Raw genomic sequence first — 19,532 nt, 5'->3', positions numbered from 1 at the left:
AAAATATATGATAGTCGCTTTAAGCCTTTAAGCTTATTGGGCCACTCTTGCCAATTCACATAAATTATTGTATAGAGACTAAATCTATAATATAGAGACTAATTACATAATTTAGCGTATAAATAATATTGACAATTGTATGTAGATTGGCAAATTATTGTCAGTCACATATTGATGTTATTAAAATTTTTAATTAGCAAACACATATATTTGTTTATTATATTTCTATATTACCAATTTAAACATATTTTACTATAAATTATTAATAAGATCAATTAATTTGTAAATAAGAATTCTAATTGTATTAATGATTTTTATTGAAAATATTTTATTATAAATATTAATGAGATTTATCTAATTCTTTGCTTTGTGCGATTCTCATTTTCTTCTCTCTTTTGCTGCTTTTCTAGCTTTTCTTTTCATGTTTTGTTGTTCCTGGAGAACTATTGTGCTCTTTCTTTCTTCCTTTTTAATGAAGCTTTTTTTCCCTTTTTTTCATTAAAAAAAATTGTATTAAATAGCTTTCATAAAAAAAATATGTTCTTAATTTAATAGTATTGAATAGAATAATTTATATATAGATTAACATTACAAATTGAATAATTTACAGATTAATATTACAAAATCCAATGATTTATACTTTAACCTTTACATTCAGAAACATTTGTATTTCTACATAATTGTTATATAAAATAATTAAAAAAAATTCATATATTATTCTATAGATTAATATTCACATATGACAACAAGTACTAATTAACTAATAAATTGACACACATCAACTCCTTAATCCCATTTGTAAAGTTTAGAAGGTATACTGCTGCGATATATAGAACAATAATTCCAAGTAATTGTATTTCTTTCATTAATTGAATTTTCAGTTTATACATCGGTAGTGGAGTTTTTTTAACTCCACAAATTGATTTATACAAATTAAAATGTATCCATTAAAATTTATTAATTTTAATTAAAATTCATAAAAAAGGCAATATATATAAACTCAGAAAAGTAAATTAATAAACTTTGTATATTCGTTAAAAACATGCAAAACCAAAAATCAAAATTATCATTTTACGAAATTACACTCACAAATCAAATTTTCATTATGAGTAAATAATTCTTAATAAATATGACTTTAGTATTACATTCAATATGTAAAATCAATCAATAAGCAAATAAGTTAATTTATACGGTATTAGATTTTTTCTTTTGAAAAATTATATGATATTAGTGAGTCTAATGTATATGACGCGGGGCAATCTTCTAACCAAAATAAAAATATTTTATTAGTAAAACTCCTGATTGCGACAATATTGTTGCAAGTATGCGATATAAAACAGTTTGTATATATACCATTACCATACTCATTTATTGATGCACTTGTACTCCTACTCGAAAAGCTGAGACGGAATTCCCTTATTCAAACAAAAAGGGAGATGACAAAATTAGCACCACCATTTGTCTCTCAATCGCCTCTACGCCTGCAGTTTGCCAATTAGTGTGTGGTGGGACTAACAAAGCCCTTAATACCATCACTCAATTTCATGTTCATAGTTGTCCAAACTAAAACATTCTTAAAATAAAAATAATAAGGTCATTCATAGGGGAAAAAAAACAGACATGGTAAGATTTAAAATATTGAAAAATAGATTTATAAACATAATTAATCCTAAGAAAAAAATGAAAATATTATTTTAGCCTAAGCCCTCATTGCTAACCACTTGAGCCTTCCTCGTCGCCAATCCCAAAGTCAAAGGTGAACTTACTACCCAGTTGGCTATTACCCATCTTAAATACCATTTGCCATATTAATGACCAGATCAATCATTAATGTGTCAGTTTTAATGTGGTAAAACTTTTACCATAGTTGTTAATGCCATATGTTATCACAATCCATTTTCTAAAGGGCCATGATCGACGAATGAACCTATGTGTGTATGGCACATTAGATCCAAGCAAGCCTTAATCAACATGCGTGGGCTTGTCATCCACTGTAATCATACAACATCCATATACTGCAATAAAATTCACAAATAAATAAACATTGTCACATCATTATGGAACTCTTTGACATAATGTGTGGAATTCCATTTATTCATCAACCATATAAGCACCATCACACAATTATAGAACTTCTCAACATAAAGTGTGGAATTGCTTTAATTCATTATAAATATTCACATAACATATAATTCTGTGTTGCGGCACACATTTTATGCCTTTATCATTAATGGTATTTTTCACTATAAGAACATCATTCATATGCACCTATTTCGAGGCTCAACATAATATACACAATTCACAAAGCAAATATGAGTATATTCATACTTTTCTACATAATCAAGTATCATTGTAAATATAAACATTTAAAAACTTGTTGTTGGAAATAAGGCATTATCACACCTACCAAATATGGGCTGAGCTACTACTCCATAAGGTGCCTAGCTAAACGAGCTATTGATCTATAAACCAAATAAGGGAAAATAGCGAGTGAGTCACAAAGACTGTGATTGGATATGGGAAAGGGACAAGCCAAGGGAAAGAGTTTTTGCAGCAAACCATACTTTTCAAGAAGAACATGCTATTCATAACATCCATAAAATTTCCTCTGAAATGTTCAATAACCTTGTTTCGAACATTTTACATAAATGCATTTGAAAGCGATGATACATGAAAGAGTTGATAACAATTTATAGCTCCAAAGTACAAATATTTGCAAGGAGAAAACAAAAGAGTTCACATTAAGGATACTTGTGCCTTTACTGTGGGTAGTAGTATCAATCTTCATACAACTTGTAGATCAGGCAATTACCTTTTATTTAGAAATCTAGAAGAATTATTCAAGTCTTCAACTCAATAGTTCTATATCAATCATTCAATACATGAATATATAATTTGGCAATCAAACATGTCATCATTTTATATAAGTGCAAATCATTAACTCAATACAAACGTTGAAATTACCACAACAAATTCTTGATGAAATGTAGAAATCATCATGTCATTAATTTTTATTAAAAATTGGTACATCTACCTCAATCTCACGGCTACATAGGTGTGTGGTACCACTCCTCACTTCTGGACCTAATCATGTGTGGTATGAAACCCCACGTGGTCCCAAATACTCATGTGGTACAACACCCCACATCTGGCCTTTTCACATATGGTACAACACCCCACATTTGCCCTTTATACTCATATAGCAATCATACTTAGGTAGCGTTTGGTACTTTACAATATAATGTGATTACAGGTAATGTGATTGCAAGCAATGTGATTGCAGGGAAGATAACATTGCAGTGTTTGGTATATAAGTAATGTAATTATTAAAATGCAGCGAAGATAACATTGCAGTGTTTGTTTTACAAGTACTTTACAGGGTATGTAATGTTAATTTCCAAAACTACCCTTATATATTAAAATACAAGTTGAACATGTATTTTTTATTGTTAAATTTTATATAATGTCATTTTTAAATATATTTTATTTTTATTTTTAATATAATTTCTTATATTGTATATTTTATTTTAAATTTTTTCTTTAGAAGATAATATTTTATTTTATTTCTTAATACGTTTTATATGTATACATTAATGTGATAGCTTCCTCTCTTGTAATCAATAGCAAATTGGCAACAAAATACCCATAATTCTTAATCTCCAATTAATTTCTTCTAAAAATATCATAAATTCAAAATAACTTGCTATCAAGTTAAAACAAAATTTCAAGCTAAAATTATAAATTAAAATATGATAACATTCTTAAACCAAAGTATTAGCTAAAAGTATCATGTTGAATAGCTCAATGGCTAATACAATAGCAGACACGATCGATGCAGTTTACACTTGAGAAAACCCTCCATTGTGTGAACTAACAATATAAAAAAGTAATTAAAATAATGAAATATAAACATTATATAAAAACAGCATATAGTAAGCACAAAGTTAACTTTTCATGTCCACATTACAAATATTCAATTTAAAAACAGCATATAGAAGGATCCATTTTTTATATGTAGGGAATATGTTGGAAAAATTTAATGTAAGTTCAATTGATACTAGAGAGCGATTTAATGGTAGCAATCAAAGGCAAAAAAAAAAAAAGATTGCACTGCAAGAAGCAGGACTCAAACCCGAGACCAATAATGCAAGCGTCACTAAGCAATTAACCACACAACCAACTAAACAAATTGTGATAGGGTGCAACCAAAAGTTAGATTAAAGAATACAAGAAGAAGATAAAAAAAGGAGAAAGAAAAAGAAGAATGGAGATTTCGACCCACAATTTCAAATGATGAAAAAGCAGAGCTAGAAGAAGGAGGAGCACCTTTAGCATAATGGAGAAAAAGCAGCAGACCCTCAACCCCAAAAACGATGTTTTGCTTCAAATTGTGAGTAATTTTTTTAAAAGATGATGGGTAAAAATTTCCTTAAAGACATTACAGAGTGCAATGTAATGTGATTGCATTGGTTTTGGACTGCAATCACATTACATCCATTAGGTGCAATGTGATTGCATTGCAATCTTACATTGCAATGGTTTGTTACAAAACAAACACTGCACTGTAATTTAATTGGACACATTGCAGGGAATGTGACTTTACATCCCTTATACCAAACGCAACCTTAATGTAATGCATTATCATTCACATAAAATACTGTAACTAGAATCATGATATTCACATTGTATCATTTCCATTCATAGTATAATTTCATTCGTGGGCATCTATACATCCACATAAAATCCTTAAGTGGTGGAGACTTATTCATCCACTCTCATAATCTATATTTGTGGGCATTCTACCATCCAAATTCAACTCCTTGTAGAGGCACCTCAATTCATCCACATTGGCATATACGCCATAGTGGGTTCTCTAACATTTCACATTCACATATAATTGGGTAGGAATGTATTCATCCATGTAGGCTTTTACCTAGCCATGCACTAATTGTAACACCCCTAATTTTTCAATATAAATTATGGATAATGAATTTGAATTTGTAAATAGATTTGAGGACCTTAATGATGTGTTAAATGTGTTAAGTAGATAGAGGTATGGCTATTGACAAATATTTAGGAAGAAATTTGGTAAATTTTGAAGTTTGATACTTTGATCAGGATTTGATCATAAAATTGAGTATATATATGAAGGATTTCACGTAAAATGAATGATTTGAGGCATTTTAATGGAAGGAAAGTGAATTGGGGGCCTTAGGAATGAGTTTGGGGATTTAAGGAAGTGAAAATATGAAATCTGGGCATAATCTATTAATAGATATTCTACATTTACGGATAGATGCACTATAGGAAGCACGGGGAAACCAAGTTAGACAAATATCTACCAATAAATCCACGATATCTATTGATAGATGACCACTTGCAAACTAAGTGAAGTATATGTGATGGAATCTATTGATAGATTTGTGGAAACTATCGATAGATAGCCATATGAAATGAATGGAAATCAAAGTGAGAAACATTTATCGATAGATGGCCAAATAGGGAAAAATAAAAATGGGGTTAGGGTATATACTATCGATAGATTCGAGGAATCTATCAATAGATGATAGATGAAAGTCAATGCCTAAATTTTAGAGGGATCTATCGAGAGATGCCTTCCATCTATCAACAGATGACCCAGTAAATGTAAAAATAAAAAGGGTTGAAAGCATCATTTACCTTAAAATAAAATAGGAAAACGCTTTTCTTTCAAACCGTTAAGAACCCTAACTTTCCAAATGAAATTTTAGAGCTATTTGAAGTAGATTAGAGCTTGGGAAATGTTTCTGGACATAGGATTATGCCTTTTTACCAATTGATTTTCAATTTAATTAGTTAATAACTTAGAATCAATTTGGTCTAGCTTGGGTGAGATTTTCTCCCTTAAGTTTGCTAGGAATTTAAAGCTCAGACTTGGGCAACCCAGCTACTAAGGTAAGGATTTAGTTCATTGTTGAAGGATTTGAGCTTATATATTGAATTGGATTATTTTTGACTAGGTGAATAGTTTCAAAAGTTAGGAATAAATATTATTTGAATGTTTTGATGTGTTTAAAGGAAAGTTAAAGCTACCTAACTCATTAGTGAGGTAAAAGCTGGTTGGAGGCTAAGGATTGGAGCTTGGTGTTGGAATGTACCTTTGACTGTCACTATGAGTGAGTTTAGTTAAAGTGCATGTGATGCATGATGCTTTGTTAAAGGCACCTCCATGGTACTAAAATAGAAATTATATATATATTTGCCTAAATGAATGTGCCTAGGCTAGAGAACGAAATATATGTGTTGTGTTGTGTGCCTTAGTGTAAGCCACATAGTGGCCTATGTTGTGTGAGCCTAGATTAGGAAGTCTTGAGGATATGATAAACATCTAAGAGTAGATTACTCTAGACAATTGACCCCTCGGTGGATTATGAGTATTTAATGCCTTAGAGAATTAAAGGCACCTATATGAGATATTGAGCTAGAAATATCTTAAGCTCATTAAGAGTGCTCTCTGATGTAAATTGTGGTACATGTGGTACCCAAGGCATGATGGCCATAATTATGGATGTGTACTCTATTCGATCGATGAATTCCGAATGTTGATTTGATTTGAGGACGAAGTGGAGTTGAACGCGCTGTGACTTTGCTTTGTGCATGCAGGGATGGTGGTATTAGTCCTGCCTGCAATTCTTTGATGCCATCCGTTGAGATTACTTCGGATGATGACTTTGTTTATAATGCCACTTGTTTGAGATTTTTGTAGTTGTTGTCATTCGTTGGGAGATTACTCTAGACGATGACTCTGACTTTTCACCCGTTGCTTCAGCACTCGTGTGATTTGATTTTCCATTAGCGAGTTAACCCTGAACATGATTTGTGAGACCTCAACCTCTATAGGCTTGTAACTAAGCATAGATGTAATAATATGAGCTAGGGGTAGTTTCGTCATTTTCTCTAATAAGCTCTTAGAAGAAAGTTTTATGATATTTTAAGGTCTAAATAGGTATAAGACTACATAAACGATGTGTAATGATGAAAAAACAAAGAAAACTAGAAGTTTCAACAATTTTCATAATAGGGGCAAAACGGTCATTTTTTATCTTGAGTCAAAAGTTTAAGTTTTTATGAACCCGAACATGTCTAGACCATTATGGACCTTGTCCCAGTGTTAAAAGAGCAAAAAGATTGCGTAAAAGATTAGAGGAGAATAAGTTAATTTGTGAAGGGGCATTTTGGTAATTTAAGTGGAGTGGATAAGCTTGGCTATAAATATTTTTAATTTCCAGCAGCTTCTTGAAATTTCTAGCAGCTTGTCCTCTTCTTCCTTCTTCCCTCTCACGTTTCTTCAATTCGTCCAGGGGAGTTTTCTTCAAGCTTCCATAACTTTCTCTCTCTAGCTCCAATTTTCATGCTTTTGGTGCACCTTTCCATAAACCCTTGTGCTATTTCATCCTCTCACTTTAAAACCCTAAAAAAATCTTATTTCCATACTTTCTCTCACTAGTTAGGCATTTTAGAGAGAGAAAAAGAGAATTACCCCATTTATTTAGAAGCTATTGGAAGAGAATTCAACTACAAAGAAACCCAAGGGTGAGTGATGAACTAAATTCAATTTTTAGTTGTAGAAAATGGCTAGTAATTGGGATTATGAGCTGTTTATTGTTAAGGATGTTCATTCATTTTATAGTAATTAAGATAATGAACATAGATAGCCATTTAAAGTGGCAATTGAAAGCTAGCTAAAAGATAGCTTTAGGGTTTATATTATGTGAATTAATAAAATAGTGATGTTAATGTAATGGTAGGTTCCAACAAAGTTCCATCATTCCATTTGGGCAATTAGAGAAATTAGAGTCGGTTCAAGGCTCAACAATATACCGGTGAGTGGATTGCCTTCAAAACTTGTTTTGGGAAATATAATGTACTTGCCACTCATTTGAATGAATTATCAAGTTTTTTTTTTTTATGAAAACAAGTGCCTTGGGAACAAGCTTTTGATAGATTGTCTCCATGTTGTGACATGTGACTATTATTGATTCATGTACTACCACATTGTGTTGATATATATATGTGAATACATTGTTGTATAATGATATTAACTCAGTTATGTGCGAGTAGGGAGTGCGCATAACCCGGTGATGACCTAGCCATGTTCGAGTAGGGAGTGCGCATGAGCTGGGAATGATGGGATGGTGTACATGATGATGATGTATGTATATGTAAATGTGTGAGTTATAGAAAGTTCATATTATGGTATATGGTTGAATTGCATGTGAAATTTGACATGTTAAACTTTGGGGAAATTATATGAGATTCATGTTGTGTTGGTCATGTGAACAGGGTGGCTTTTGTTTGAGGGAAAGAGGGATTTTTGCTTGTCCCCTGTTTTTCGCTGCAGCAAGATTGAATTTCGCTGCAGCGAGAAACTCTCGGGTTTTCGAGAGCCTCACCAATTTGGTTTTCGCTGTAGCAAAAATACATTCTCGCTGCAGCGAGAAAGGTACTGTAGCTTCTCGTTGCAGCTAGAAACATTCTGTTTTGGGATCAAAATTTCGCTACAGTGAAAAACTCTCTATTTTGTTTCCTTTTTGGTTGGGTTGCTGCTCCATTTTCCATTTCTTTGGTACCATAGTTGAGCTTGGACTTCCAATATTAAGGAATAAGTGAATTAAGTTTAAAATGAGTAAGTTTGGTGAGAAACCCTCGGCCAGTTAAAGAACCCTCGTTTGGCTAATAACTTAATCCCAACGTCGCTGCAGTAAAAATTCATTCTAGCTGTAGCGCCTTTCCGCTGCAGCGAAGATTCGTTGTCGCATTTGACTTGCTTATGTATCACTGAAGCCTTCATTTTTCAAATTATTTGTTATGTATGGGTTCTTCATTACCAAGTGATTAATATTTAAGGGTTTAATGAGGAGTTTTCAATATGAATGAAATTAAATTGCATTGTTTTAAAACTAGTGCATCATAATTTTAAATTCTCCCTTATGGTTGCTTGTTCCCTTCCTTGTTCACTCACTGGGTTTATACTCACCGTTTTCAACTTCATGTTTTCAGATCACAAGGCAGTTAGTAACTAAGACGAGATGTCCTTGTAGACTTGTGTCCATCTTTTGGTAGGTGTCTTGGCATTCAGTAGCTGTACATTCGTTCGAGTCTCTCCGCTGGAAGTTGTGTATTCTTTTGTTTTGTATAGACAAGTTTAATGTAAATTATTAAGATACATGTTGTAGACAATGTATACATACTTGTTTGGTATGCCAGTACGAGATGGAAATGTTCAATATTATTTTGATCCTAAGTTATGAAATATGACTTAGCAGTTTATGATGGAATGATGAACATGACAGATTAATAGGCTTGCTTGGGCTTAATGGACTACGTCTATTGGGCCCATGCGCCGGTCATAGCCTGAAATTTGGGTCGTTCGGTTGGCCACCGTGCATGATTTGATGATGTTTGAGGGAGGACCACTCTATGATTATCAAATGGATTATGGGTGATGTGACATAGCCTCGGATAGGCTTAGGTAAGTTTGATTCAAACCTGATATGATACTCTAGTGACTAAAGTAAGCCATGGAGAATAACCTTGAATGTCTTTAAGGATAAGCCTAGTGTTGTGTGTGTTATTTATGGAGACATCTTAGGGATGATTGATATGCCCCTAATCTTGAAGATACTTGTTAAATTGTTTTGTTGCACTGATAGTGCACTATATATATATTGTTAATTATATATGTTGATTTATCTCCACCTTTCATTGAGTATTAAATGACTCATCCATTTGTTGTACCATGTGTAGATAAATAGGCCATAGGAGTGCATGGAAAGGGTCATCCATTGACAAATCAATTTTGGCATCCGGTAGGTTCCCATCTGACACGTCCACTCCTGTAAGTCTGTCATGAGCTTCTGCTCTGTATTTGGTTTAGTTATGTATGTAGGCACGATGTGCCATTTGAATTTGTATTAAAGGTTGTCAAGCATGAACATGCTTTGATGGCCAATGTATGGCTTTATGGATATTGAGGATGAACTATGTTCTAAGGGTAACATTTAAGTATTGGAATTGAAGTATTATATGAAATTGTGGCATTGGAAACCTTTAGATGTATGTGTACGATTTGGAATTTTGAGGTTTGCTTGGGCCTCGTGGGTTTAGCTTGTTAAGCTTGTGCGTTAGTCACGGACCCTCGAGTCTGGATCATGACAAAGTTGGTATTAAAGCACCAAGGTTTTAGAGTGTCCTAGGTCCTCTTATGTGTGTTAGCAGAGTGTCAAGAATAGTGTAGAGTCTTGTTCATGGTTTGTGACTACAACACAACTCATCGATAGATCCATGGAATCTATCAATAGATAACCATACAAAATGAATGTAACACCCTCGACCTTGATGGTAATGGTGTCTAATTTATGTTAAGTTGTTTGAACGAGATAATCATATTTTGATGTTTATGTTTATGGATGTAAGGACTGCCTATGTCCATAAAGTGATGATTATGAGAATGTATGAGCATTTTGATGTTGTGCATACGTTTGCCACCTAAAAGCAAATAAGTATGAGCTATGTTTGCCAATGTATGAGCATTGAAATAGTGCATATGTTGGAACTTAAATGAGTATGCTATGAAAAGCAAATAGCTATGTTTGATTTATATGTTATGTGACATAGAGCATAGATGAATAATTGAAGCATATGATGAGTTTATATGATTGATGTTAAGAGATTATGAAGAAATGAGATGAGAATGTAAGTTAGAAAATGGAGCTAAAAGCTTTGAGTGTTGAAAAAAATGCAATCTGGACGAAAAGTATCGATACATGGTGCCCATGTATCAATACATTCCAGACAGTAAACACATAAAAGGGGTATTATGAAAAAGTATTGATACGTTGTCCAAATGATCGATAGATTTGAAACTGAGAGCACCTTAAATGTCACAGCCCAATTCCCGGGCCATGATTCGCTCAAGGACCCAATAGGCAAGGCCCACTAGGCCCAAGCAAGCCTTTCTATGAAACTTGTTTATTAGACCACCTCTCCCTCTTTTACCTTTAAGGTTTTTAATTCATTGTTTTTCAAAAATAATTTCCTTTCGAAAATAAATCATGGCAACTGAACAATACCATTCACAAAATAATATTACCATATGCTAACTTGTGGCGACATTATCATGCAAACCAAACATACAATGTTTACAACAAATCTCATGAATTACATTTAATTAACCATATACTTATACAAAATACCTTGACTATCAATGGAGTGACTCTAGCGTAGATAATATTATGGAGTGTTTTGGCAAACCTACCGTAAGATGAACAGGAGGAAACGCCTCTACCTAAGATCCAACTATTTTCGAATATGAAAACATGAAGTTAAAAAAAGTGAGTATAAACCTAGTGAGTGAACATAGGAAAGGAACAAGCTAACGATACGGAGAGCTTTTCAAAAACATGATGCACTTGTTTAAAAATAATGCAATTTTATATATTATGAACAAAACTCGATGCCCTGCTATTTTTCAACTCATTTTAAAACATTTAGGAAGTTCAAGCAAGGCAAGCATAGCAGAGTGAATCTCGCTGCAGCGAACTTCGGGGCAAAATTTTGAACCAACAACCTTAAAGTTTCTCGCTGCAGCGAGAATGCATTTTTGTTGCAGCAAAAATCCCAAAGCAAGGGTTAAGGCCATCCACTCGAGAGTTTCTTGCTGTAGCGAGAATGAATTTTGCTGCAGCGAAAACCAAGGATCAAGTTAAAGAATTCTTGTCACAATGAAAATCCATTTTTGCTGCAATGAAAAATTGATTGGAAAACATTTGTCAAATTTCAACATTCAATATGCAATACAATCACATTTTATTTCTTTAACATCTATATGGTATGTGTATACATGTATACAACTTCCATCTTAGTAGCTCATGTGCATTTCCACACTGCACATAGCTAGAAGCATCCTGTGCACTTCCACATCGCACAAGGCAATATCATCATGTGCACTCCCCCTCACAGATGGCATATATCATCAGTGTTTGCACTCACACAACACACCACTATGACGCACATGGCAAATATCATCAGTGTGTGCACTCACACAACACACCACTATCATGCACATTGCATATATCATTAGTATGTGCACTCACACAGCATGCCACTATCACGCACATGGCATATATCATCATTGTGTGCATTCACACAGCACGCCACTATCACCGTCATGTGCACTCCCGCACCGCACATGCATGATTACAATTGTCACCCAATAGTGCCATTCAACGCATAACATACACGTTAACATAATGTAGAAACACATGAATTCATCACTTTCATATTACACAACATAAAATGTTTTATCAAGGGCTTGTTCCCATGCAAATTTTGAAGACAAACCAACAAAATATTTCAAGTGGTTGAATTAAGCATATAATCATTTATTCCAAAACATTTTAAGCAAGTTCACTCACCTTAATGCCACCTTACAAAACTAGTGCCCACAAAGTCTCAATCTAGGTAGTCCCAAAATACCGTTAAAACCTATATTTACCAATAAGCCATAACAACCTCTATCAAGTCATAATTTGAATTTAATAATTCTAATAAATATACACTATACAATCTACACTCTAACCTAACTTTTAACCTAGAATTCTAGCCTAATTCGCAAACCCTTTAAACTAATTGTTCAAGTTTTAAGTTTCTTGACCTTGGTGCTTGAAGGTATAAAGATCAACCAAACCTAGCAAATTTCAAGGAAAGAAAATTTGAAGAAACTTAGAAAACAAAGTCAAAAAATTACAAACCCATAAATTCAAAAATTCAAGGGTTAAAAATATATACCTTTTAGCCTTAAAAATGAAGATTTGAAGCCAAAAATCCAAGTGTTGTTGAAAGTGGAGTAGAAATAGAAAACAAAAGAAAGGAAGAGAGATTTTCTTTCTCTCTCCTAGGGTTTAGATGTTTTGAAAATTGGGGTTAGAAGTTGCAAGTTTGATACCCAAGAAGTTAGGAAAAGGAAGGAGTAAGAAAAGAAAAAGAAAGAAAGAAAACAAAGAAAAGAAAATGAAAATCTTGAATTTTATGGGGAAGGAACAAAAATGGTGTTGGGAGGAGATGAAGGAGGAAGATGATGCCTTGGACACAATGGCCAGCCATGGATAAGGATGGAGAGTCAAAGCTTCATTTGGAAGCTTTGACCAAACTTTATGAAAAATTACCGTTTTACCTTCTAAGGTTTCACCCTTTTTAATTGTATCATTCCACAATCTTTTAATTTCAATTTCTTTCCATTTTTCTTCCTTAGCACTTGTACCAATAAAATATCAAATTTATGATTCAATGCGGTAACACCGTAATATTTAAATATTTACTTACCTGCGCTAGCTTATTTAATAAAGACATGCGAGCCCCATTAACGTCATTTTTCTTTAAAATTTCCTTATCCTTTTTCTCCCCCACTTAGATTGACCATATATTTCTCCTTCATGAAAAGTTTCGACATCGAATAAAATATTAATATTTTAATATTATTTTATTAATAAAATATTATTTTATTCCAAAATTTTTCACTAGCCTTCTAGGGCTCCAAAAATCTTACTTTGCCCCGATTCACATCCGAAGCACCTTTTATCTCGTAAATTCTTCCTTGACAAAAATATTATTATTTTATTATTATTTCTTCGCGTGTGAAATATTTTATCTTAAAATACTCTTTTCACTCGTCTCCATCCTTTGTCACTTAAATCAACATCCATTGACCCTTTGTCTCATTTATAAGGTCATATTGACTTCTATACGAGGGTATTAGGTGTCACATTAAGGAAAACGTATCTACACATTGCCTCATGTATCGATATATTTAAAGTTAACCCATGAAAATGTATCGATACATTTCCAAATGTCATGATACATTGATGCATATTTGCAAAAAAATATAAAGCCTTGGGCTATCTGCCCATTTGAGGCAAAAAGGAAAAACCAAGCTCTCTCAACACTCTCAAAACCATTGTCTCCCCTAGTGATTTGAGGCTTCAAAAAGGTGTTCAGAGGCTAGAAAACTAATCAAGAGGTAAGATTAAATCTTTCCACTAAATGGTTTTTGAATTAAACGGTTGATAATTCTATTTTATAGAATCATTTTAGTCCAATTTTGTTATTAAATATTAGCTAAGTCCTCAATTTTTAATTATAATTTATTTATTTCTAATTGTTTTTATAATTATATTTTATTGAGTTATTTTAATTTTATGTTATTCTTTTTAATTTGGTTATTATTTATTAGTTTTTATATTTTTCATAGGAACTAAAAGAATTGGGCTTAATTTTGGAAAGTAAGGTGTTGAAAGACCTAGAGTCTGCTTGCATATACTTCAGTGTTTTGGCCATAATTCGTGCTACAGTACTCCAAATGATGTAATTATTAGACCATTGGAAAGCTAAGAGACAGAGCTACAACTTTCGTGAAGATTACTTTATGCAGTTCTGCTTTGAAGATAGAGAAAATCACGTTGGAAAATGGCTTGACGTACTACAATGGAAATGGAAATTTGTAAAGACTAACAATTTATTTTTAGGCCTCTCATTACACTTTTAAGCCCAATTAAACCCTAGGTCAACTTAAGGAAGAATAGGTTAAGTTATTAGCATAAATAGGATAGTTTGAAGAATATTAGGGGAGACAACTTTTGGGAGATTCAAGAAGCTAGGAGTTGAGGCTGAAACTTGGAGATCAAGGCGGCGAATATTGTTTTATTTTCTTCCTTGGTTTTTATTTTTCTTGTTACTCTCAATGGCTGAATTTATTATAATGTTATTTGTTTTTGTGATTATGAGTAGCTAATTTTCTTTTTCTAGGATTACAATTGAACTCACATGTAATCTAGATTTTTAATCTCTTTTTACTTATCTTCAATTGGAATTGAATTGTTTATTCCAATTTGTTCTTAATACTTTTAATTGCCATGCCACCAATTAAATTGGTTTAAGAACCTAAGAAAACTTGGGAAAGGGAGTTTAGAGTATACTAAAATTGAAATAGCATATGATCACATTAATTGATTTGCGTATAGGATATAGATATACTTATAGGCCATATGTAACCAGATTAGTGCATGAACTTAATGAGTCTATTTTAATTTCAATTCACATAGAGATATAGTGGTTTAGTTAAAATAGATATTTTTATAAGATGAGTCGAGAGACCTTTATAAATAATTTAATACACTAGGTTAGCAATTCAACCCATTGAAATAAGTTAAGGAAGAAAGGTAAGATTTAGATGAAGTGTGAGGGATATTGTAATCCTAGGCTTGTTTGATTTGATATTTTCTTAAGTTATTATTGTTTTGATTTTTTCTTGATTAAAATTTTAGTTAATTAGTTTTAGTTAATCAATTAATTTTGAGTATTTGGATAAGATTAAATTGTTCTAATTTTAGTACTTAGTAAAATTTTAAATCAATTCTCTATGAGATCAATATTCTGCTTGCTTATATACTATCTATTCGATACATATACATGCGCAATAGAATTTTAACTGACAAGTTTTTGGTGCCATTGCCAGGGAATTGTTTTTAGAATATTTACTAATACTAATACCAAGCAATTTAGTCTTACTTCAAATTTTAATTTTCTTGTTTTAATATTAGATTTTGTTTGTTTGCAGATATCTTTGGTCATTTTATGCAAAGAAGAAATAGCTTGAATCTTGTTCCTTTCAAAAGACGTCTAAGGGAGAACTTACAAGTTGCAGCTTTATGTTAAACAATGGCTGAGGATAACAATAATAATGGCAACAATGCCATTAATTTGGTTCCTGAAGCAAATAGAGCACTGCGGCGATTATGTTGTTCCTCTTTTGCAAGGTTTGCACCAAAGCACTAGGAGACCTCCCATCAATGCAAATAATTTTGAAATTAAACCAGCTTACATTCAGATGATTCAGTCTTTAGTCCAGTTTAGTGGGTTACCTAGTGATGATCCTAATTCTCATTTAGTAAATTTCTTGGAGATCTGCGATACCTTTAAATACAATGGAGTAACTAATGATGCTATTAGATTAAGGTTGTTTTTGTTTTCTCTGAGGGATAAAGCAAAAAGCTGGCTTAATTCATTACCCAATGGGTCTATCACTATATGGGAAGACTTGGCACAAAAGTTTCTAGCAAAATTTTTTCCACTTGCCAAGACTGCAAAGATGAGGAACGATATCACCTCATTCACACAATTTGATGGTGAGTCCTTGTATAGAGCTTGGGAGAGGTTTAAAGAACTACAAAAAATATGTCCACATCATGGGATTCAAGTTCAGACATTTTACAATGGGTTGGTTTGGTCAATAAAAACCACAATTGAAGTTGTTGCTGGTGAGGCATTAATGAGTAAGAATGCTGCAGATGCTTATAATTTGTTGGAAGAGATCGCTTCAAATAATTATGAATAGCCTTTAGAAAGGTCGAGTTCGAGAAAAGCTATTGGATCCTATTAAATTGATGCACTTGGCAACTTAATTGCTCAAGTAGCTGCATTGTCCAAGCAGTTTGACACACTGAGAGTTCATGCAGTTCAAAATTCATTAGTAGTTTGTGAGATGTGTGGAGATGGCCATTCGTATGATCAATGCCCATACAACTTTGAATCAGTCCAATTTGTGGGAAACTTTAATAGATAGTAGAATAACCCATACACCAATACCTATAATCCGAGTTGGAGAAACCATCCTAACTTTTCATGGAACAACAATGCAGGGCCTTCCAATCGAAAACCCATAATGCCTTTTGGTTTTCAGCAACAAGCTAGACCATAAATTCCTGAAAAGAAGTCCTAATTGGAAGAACTTCTCTTGCAATATATGTCTAAGACTGATTCTTTAATTCAAAGCTATGGAGCTTTCTTGAGAAATCTTGAGACACAAGTGGGACAACTTGCAAACTCCATCAACAATAGACCTCAAGGTACCCTACCAAGTGATACACAAGTCAGTCCCAAAGGTAAGGGACATTGTATTGTAGTTACACTTAGGAGTGGAAAAGAAGTTAAAGGGGTGAGTGAAAAATCAGTTGAATCTTTAAAGGAGCATGTAGATGATGACAAGGCAATTATTGAGAAAGAAGTTGAAGTGGACAAGACAGATAATGGGCAAGCTAAAAACCAACGGAATTCTTAAGCAAATTATCCTCCACCACCATTCCCACAAAGGTTGCAAAAGCAAAAGCTTGATAAATAGTTTGAGAAGTTTCTCATTGTCTTCAAGAAGCTCCACATCAATATCCCTTTTACTGAAGTTTTGGAAAACATGCCAAGTTATGTTAAATTCTTGAAAGACATCTTAACCAAGAAGAGGAAACTGAAAGATTTTGAAACAGTGGCACTTACTAAGGAGTGTAGCGCACTAATTCAAAACAAGCTTCCACCAAAACTTAAGGATCCAAGGAGTTTTTCTATCCCTTGTACTATTGGTAGATTTCAATTTACTAAAGCTTTATGTGATTTGAGTGCAAGTGCTTCAATTATGCCATTGTCAATTGCTGAGAAACTTGGACTTAATGAGATACAACCTACTATAGTTTCTTTGCAATTAGTAGATAGAACAATCAGGTACCCTGTTGGGATTATCGAGGATGTATTGGTTAAAGTTAGGCATCTTTACATTTCAGTGGACTTCATTGTGCTTCAGATGGAAAAAGATCTAGAAATTCCTTTAATCTTGGGACGACCATTCTTGGCTACTGCAAGCATAATCATTGATGTGAGGGAAGGCGAGATAACTTTTAAAGTTAGAGAAGAGGTAGTTGAGTTTAATATTTTCAATGCACATAAACATCCTAGCTCTACAAATTGTTGCTATAGAGTGGAGTAAATTGATGAAAGAAAAGGTGAACCTATTTCTCCACCTACAATTGAGCAAGTACTAATCTTTGAGTTTGAACCACCACCTTTTCCTGTAAGCCCCAAGCAGTCACCAACAGAGCATCCTCCACCACCATCTAATTGTCCTTTCGAGATTGGACAACAAGTAATGATGCTTTCTCGATCATACTTTAAGCTTTTTCCATGGTAACGTAAAGAAAGATGGTGGGGTCCTTTCAAAGTAATAAAGGCTTATCCTTGTAGAATAATTAAGATTGATAGTGAGGATACGAGCACATTCATGGTTAATGGGCTAAGCCTCATACCATATTTCGAGGTAACGAATTGAAAAAGGGGGTATTATAGTCAAGCTAGTGACTATAAACGAGCGTTTCTTGGGAGGCAACCCAAGTTCTTAAACTTTACTTGTTTTAGCCTTTATTTTATTTAATTTTTTTAGTTATAATTTATTTCTTTTAAACTAATTTTTTTATGTTTCCTTTTTGCAGGTAATTGGTTAAAAAAATTCAAAAAAAAAAGAAAAAAAGAAAAAAATTCAAAAAAATGTGACCCTCAAAGTGGGAGCCGCGGCCCTAAAATGAGGCTACCACACGACTAAAACAGAACGTTTCAGCACCGCGCCTTCTAAGTGAGACCCACGATGCTGAACAAAGAAAAAAAAAACAGAAAGGTTGAGTGCCACGATGCTCAACCTTGAGAGTCGCGGTGTTCAAACCCAAAGCGTAATGTTTCGGGTGGAAAACGTTGAGAACTCAATTTTTTTTTCTTTTCTTTATCTTCTTTCATTCTTCTTCTTCTCCAGCCGCCAACCCCACTCCCATTCTTCCTTCTCTTGCCAATCTCTTGTCTTCCTCTCTCTTTTTCACTCTAACTTTTTTGCATATTATTTCTACTTGGATTTTTTGTATTTTCCCTTTGAAATCTTGCATTCATTGCACTTCTAAGGTAAGTACTCCTCCTAACACTTGGTTTTCTATTATTTTGTGTAAAGAAAGGACGAGGTTGGTGTTAATGGTAAATTTTATAATTTTTGCACCTTCAATGGGTCCATTTTACATGTTTGTTAATGGGTTTTTCATACTTCCTCATGATTAATGCTTAGAGTGTCGAAAATTTTGAAGATTAGTGCTAATTTCTTGTTACCCATATAATGGATTCACAGACTTTTTGTTTACTGCATATATAATTAATGAATGCTTTGTTGTTGAGAGTAGATGATGGGTGGTGACGATACGGAACACATGTAGACTGTAGCTTCGGAGTTAGGGGAGTATCTTTGTCTTTTGACTTTTATTTTCTTTTATCACATTGAGGACAATGTTTGTTCCCAGTTTAAGGGAGTGGTTTAGAATTTTTTTAGTTTATTTATTTATTTTTAGTTAGCTTTATTTTAAGATATGTTTTGCATATTTATGTTGTGCATGTTTTATTGTGTTTCAAAAAAAAATTTTTGAGATAGTTGCTCCTCATTCATAATTGTCCCAATCCGAGGATGATATTTTAATTATCTTCTGATTCTTAGCTTTTGGGAAGTATATAGTTATGATTTAATTTTTTGTGATATTATTGTGTTAGCTTTATTTTAGAATGTAACTTCCAATAATTTAAGGACTATACTCTTTTACTTAGAGTTTTTGTGTGATCTAGGGAAATGTTATGTTGATGAAAAAGTATAG

Source organism: Theobroma cacao, chromosome 10 (assembly GCF_000208745.1).
Source record: "Theobroma cacao cultivar B97-61/B2 chromosome 10, Criollo_cocoa_genome_V2, whole genome shotgun sequence".
Lineage (NCBI taxonomy): Eukaryota > Viridiplantae > Streptophyta > Magnoliopsida > Malvales > Malvaceae > Theobroma > Theobroma cacao.
The sequence above is the reverse complement of the archived record's forward strand: the minus strand, read 5'-3'. Positions refer to the sequence as shown.